This window comes from Chelonia mydas, chromosome 8 (assembly GCF_015237465.2).
Source record: "Chelonia mydas isolate rCheMyd1 chromosome 8, rCheMyd1.pri.v2, whole genome shotgun sequence".
Taxonomy (NCBI): domain Eukaryota; kingdom Metazoa; phylum Chordata; order Testudines; family Cheloniidae; genus Chelonia; species Chelonia mydas.
In genome coordinates this window covers 23,559,928-23,565,876 of record NC_057854.1, presented here as the reverse complement: position 1 = coordinate 23,565,876, position 5,949 = coordinate 23,559,928, and the positions used below count along the sequence as shown (strand labels likewise).

The window sequence follows — 5,949 nt, the reverse complement described above, 5'->3', positions numbered from 1 at the left end:
GTAAGCAAGTTCCCTTTGCTGAAGTTTTGTTCCTCCCTTTCCCACAGCTGAGTGGCTAGGTGGGTGTGAAAGTTACCAGCGATCATCAGAATCCAAAGGGGGTGCAGGAGGTGAGGATGTGAAACGCTGGGGCAGGCTGAGACTGGAACAGGAGAAAGCGGCAGGCTCCTTATAATTGGAAAGGGGGAGTGTGGGGGTCTTTCTCCCTGCTTGTTGTCTGCCCCTGCTGCGCCCACACCCTGAAGCTGGAAGGCTGAGGAGCGGTTGTTTGTACTTGTCACTCTGTGTCTTGGTCTTGATTTGTCTATATCCCCTGGTTATTGCTTGCTGCAGCTTAATTATTTCCTACATCTGAGAAGCCACACATCATAAGCTCAGCAGGGATCGTGTTAACAATAATCCTTGCAGTGATGAAAGGCAAACAGGCAGTGTTTAACTGCAAACCAGTTCTTCCAGTACAGAGGGACGTGCCTTATTCTTACAGCTATTAGGAGAGCTTGTGTTCTGGTGTTGGGGTTTTTTTTTTTTTTTGTAAAAATCTTCACCAAAAGATTGACCTTGGTGGTGTTGGGGGAAAAAATTGAAATTTTAGCTCTAACTTACTATAGCATCAAACTAGAAGACATAAGCCCTGGCTCAAGGGAATTACAATAGGAGGCCCTGATCCAGCAATTGGGTCTTTGTGGGTGGACCCTTGGAGTTTCTGTGCTGGTGTGTGTGTGTATCTGAGGGGCCAGTTGTGCAGCTGGGCTGTAAAGGCCCAGTTCTGCAGACACTTAAGCATGTCCTCAACTCTATTGACTTCAAAATCTGTTTTACTATTTGGCAGTGGGGGAAAGACACCCATATCAACAAGTCTCTAACTTGAGAAATGGCCAATTAAGACTAACGATACAAAATGGGGAACGGTGAGAGAGCTGCACATATTTTTTTTAAATCCAAATAAAATACAGTACTAGTGGGATACCGCAAGCACTCCAGACAAAACTGTGAATGTGTTTCACTTTCTCTATCATATCAGTTCTGCAAGGCCCTGTATATTTGTGGGAGGATTTAGGAAAATATATTTTTAAGATTCATTTCAAAGAGTTACATGTACGAGAGAAAGGAGTATGGTAGAGAGGATCAGGCTCTGTTCCCAGTAAATCAGTACTCTGGGGCAATCCCACCACTTGTTTTTTAAAATTGCCAGCTATTCAGTTATAGTCCTAACACAGAACTGGAACAGTGTGCCGCAATTTTAAAATATGTGATTTTTAGGTAAGATCTGTGCGGTATTTGATACTGCATGGGAAGATGATTTGTACCAATAGATAGAGGGCTTGTCTTCACTATGGGGGTAAGTCGACCTAAATTATGCTACTCCAGCTAACATGAATAACGTAGCTGGAGTCGACGTAGCTACGGTCGACTTACCCCGAGGTTTTCACTGCGTTGCGTCAACAGAGACGCTCTCCAGTCGTTTTCCCTTACGCTTCTCAGGAAGCTGGAATACTGGGGTTGATCATAGAGCGGTCTGCTGTTGATTTAGAGGGTCTTCACTAGACACGCTAAATCGACCCCTACTGCAGCAGTGTCGATCTCTCCGTAGTGCAGACCAGCCCAGTGTACCAAACTGTTGTCTTATTCCAAAACTAGTATTATTTTCTTCATTAGTATCATGTGTGTCCCATAGATGCTTTGATGAATGGAACTTGTTTTCTAAGTAAAATAGAGTAGTTTAACAGTCTACCACCATACAAAATTCTTCTAAAAAACAAGAGTTCAACATATGCTAACCAGTTTTTTGTGTACCAAGATGTCATTATTGCCAAAACAATGAACTTGTAAAATTCACATGTTCTCTGCAGAAGCTGATAGATCTTTCCATGCCAGAGTAATATGATAGTGGGCCAAATCCTGGGCTCCTTACTCAATAAAAATTTGGACTGAGTGCTGCTTGCATAAGGTGGAGAGGATTGGGACATGAATGTGTTACTGATTTCTCATTGATCCACAGATGTGCGGGGGGGACGGGACGGGACAGGCAAATGTTGTTCTTTGGAACTGTGAGGAAAAACTATTTTTCTGGTAGGTAAATTTTGAACATAATAAGGTTGAAGTAATGTAGCATATGTTCCCATGGCTTGTGTGGTAGAAAAGCAAAATGTTACTTCAAAAATGTTATTTATTAATTATACGGTGCTGTAAATGTATTTGGCACTATATGCTAGGTGGAGTGTGCCAAACAAAATACAATGCACCCTTTTATAACCCAATCATGTAGCTGGACATCTATTCTTCATGGGAGGTATACCTTTGAGATAGGCTTCCAGGCCTCTTTACTTTCAATAATGTGTGTCTGAAGCAGCCTCTGAAAACAAATGTCAATACATGTATGACTGGTGACATGCATGACATTTCAACATGGCTTGTTAGCATATATTGTAGTTGCTAAGCAACTTTTTAATAAATTCAGATTAATCAATGTTAAACAAAGAACAGGGAAAGAGCCCACTTGGAGACGTCTTCTCCTCAAATTATCCCCCCAAGCCCTACACCCCCTTTCCTGGGGAAGGCTTGATAAAAATCCTCACCAATTTGCATATGTGAACACAGACCCAAACCCATGGATCTTAAGAACAATGAAAAAGCAATCTGGATCTTAAAAGAAGAATTTTAATTAAAGAAAAAGTAAAAGAATCACCTCTGTAAAGTCAGGATGGTAAATACCTTACACGGTAATCAGATTCAAAACATAGAGAATCCCTCTAGGCAAAACCTAGAGACACAAAAGACACAAAAACAGGAATATACATTCCATTCAGCACAGCTTATTTACCAGCCATTTAAACAAAAGGAAATCTAGCACATTTCTAGCTAGATTACTTACTAACAAGTTCTAATACTCCATTCCTGATCTGTTCCCAGCAAAAGCATCACACAGACAGACAGACCCTTTGTTCCCCCCCCCAGCTTTGAAAGTATCTTGTCTCCTCATTGGTCATTTTGGTCAGGTGCCAGCGAGGTTATCTTAGCTTCTTAACCCTTTACAGGTGAAAGGGTTTTGCCTCTGGCCAGGAGGGATTTTATAGTTCTGTATGGAAAAAGGTGGTTACCCTTCCCTTTACATTTATGACAGCTTGGAAACGGGTTGGTTTTAGTGGTGAGAGCAAAAGTCTGTGTGTATCTTGGTTTTATTCCTGACTCACCCCTGTGGCATTGGGCTACTGGTTTCCTCTCTCTGCTGCCCTTTACGGTCCATAAAATGGGAATATTTATAGCCACCATCATGGGGTGTTTTGATATCATCAGACTGCAACCCTGGGACCTGTTGGTACCAACTGGCAGAGGACACGGGAAGCATAGTGTTTTACAGTGGCATGTGAGGTCTCTACCAAGAGCCAGTAGCCCACTGGTCGTCATAATCATTGTGAAATGTACGTACGGATAATATTTAAGGACTTATATATGTATACTAAAAATATGTTCTTAAGGTCTTGGAGTTATGGCAGGTCACCGGGAGACGACATACCTCCTGCCTGAAAGGAACATTTCCAAGGTAATGAGATCTCTTTCCTGTCTGGTCATTTGCGAACTGTATGCCTCACAATGTAGGCCTACTTGCGTGTGGAGCCAGGGGCCGAATGAAAGATTGCAAAATCTACAAGAGAGGAAATTTACAGGATGAAACAAATAGCAGGGTGTGTGTGTGTGTACTGTTTCTGAATAAAGACAAATAATTGTTATATATTGGGGGTGTAAAGAAATATGCAGGATTCTTCACTGTGGCTGCAAACTGACAGTGTGTTTGTTTTATGAAAGAAGGGTCACAGAGGGCCATCCGATGAAGTGATCTGTAGCTCATGAAAGCTTATGCTCAAATAAATTTGTTAGTCGCTAAGGTGCCGCAAGTACTCCTGTTCTTTTTGAGGGCCTGGCAGTAAAGCGTTGAAAGGGTTTTTGGTGAGCAATACAACGTAAGCATGAGAGTATCTAGTTAATTAAGTTTAGGCTCTAGAATGCATGTTATGATTTTATTTTATGTGTAACCATTTGTTTCCAAGACTTTGACTTGCTATCGCTTGAATATCTGTGCTTTGTTAAATGAAGTTACGTTAATAGTGAAAGTAAGTCTATCTGAGTGCTGTGTGCTAGGCAGAGACGTGACCTAGGGTGTACTGTTCGATTGTTTTTGGAAGCAGCGAATCAGTGAATATTGCAAGAGGCTGGGGCTGACAGTGCAGGGAGACACTCAGAAGGCCCAAGGGTCGGGGTCCGTGTGCCAAGCACTAACCTGTAGAGTAACAGTGAAGCCTGTGTGACCTAGAAGGGAGGGCTTGTGTTGCCCATAGTCGGTAGAGTTGCGGAGCTGACCTATGTCTGGTTCAGACAAGGTTTCCTCACGCTGAAACTCCATGAAAGTGCTATTGTATGGTAGGAAAGAGTCAGTTCAATATAACTTGACACCAATAAGACTGTCATCAGGTATAGCAGCATGCAGAAATCAGAAAACAGATTTAAAGACTGGGACTGGGAAAGTCTGTCTGTAACAAAGATTAGCTAGTGGTTTATGCTGCATAATGCTTATGCGAGGCTACTGTTAGGGCCTCCCTTTCGTTGTGTAAATAACCTCAGTACATATGTCATAAGACCTAAGTAGTGTGGGACAGTGTCATTATCCCCCTTTTACAGGTGAGGAGACTGGAACACAGACATCCAAGTGACTTGCCCAGTAGGCCTCTGGCAGAGCCCAGGTTTGCTGAGTCCAATCCAGTGCCCAATTCCAATTACTCTAAAAACTTACAGAGTTGAATAGACAATAACACTCTGTCAATAGGTTTCTTAAATTATCTAATAGAACTCTGAGTGTGGAAGAGGATATAGCTGCCTATAAAATATTACAGGTTGGCTCATTAAATTGTATGGCAAGGTTACAACTTTCTATTCATTTCTCTATGATTGTTTTCATCAGTGTTCAGTGGGGTGATTCCAGCTGTGTAATCATGCAAATGAGAGCAACATTTGGTTTAGCAGCTTTGCAGGGATAAGCTGAATCTGTTGGCTAAGACTCATGTTTTTATTTTAACTTTTGTTGTTGTAATTGCTTTTCTGGAGAACTTGCGGGGAAAAAAAAATTGGGTTTGGGGTTGTGTTCCCCAGTACATGCAATTTTAAACTTTTTATAGATCCAGTGCCCACTGAAGTCAATCTGGTTACTCCACTGCAGTCAATGTAGTTACATCAGGGATGAATTTAGTCCTAATGCATTTGACTTTCACACGTGTTCAGGGAACAGCATAACCTGTTCACCACCCTCCTTTAAACATGTAAGATTTCTTGAGCTGTAAAATGATACCCCTATAAGCAGTTATTTCATTCTCAGTCCCTTTCCTAGCCTCCTGAGTAGTCCTTGCATATTTGATAAAGTGAATAATAACCACTCAAACGCAAATGATGATGTATTCATCTAACATTATTCCCTTAAAATACAGATAGCCCCTCTTAATATTTCTTTAAATTACTTGATGGCTGTGTACATCTGACACATTATTACATGTATGAATGACTTCTTCTAACTTATTTTGGTGCCTACATTTATATCAATGTTTGTTACAGAAATAGTCAAGACCCTTTCACCGTGAAGGCTTTGTGGAAAGCAACTCAGTATTGTGAGAGAGAACCTATTTGTTTTCATTTTAGACAATGGCACTAGCAAACTGGAACTTTTCTTTCCTTATGCACATGGCATATAGATACATGAGCACTGAAGTAACATAGAAAATGTGTGGTGCCAGACTGAAGTATTGACAAGTGAAACATTGTGCTTTTATCAAGTGACTGGGTGTGTGCTTCTAAGGCACACCTATTAGTAAGCAGTAAGTGAAGTTTTTGTATCCATTCAAGCCATGACCTCTGTTCAAGCTGCCAAAAGTTATGACAAAGGGTTTTGAGAGTCTGTACTGGGCT

General features: G+C 41.4%; 1 protein-coding gene across 1 annotated transcript in view; it reads left to right on the top strand.

The window, feature by feature from the left end:
* Window positions 1-5,949, top strand: part of ATP10B (ATPase phospholipid transporting 10B (putative)) — a 236,500-nt gene that overhangs the window by 183 nt on the left and 230,368 nt on the right. The window lies entirely within an intron of this gene.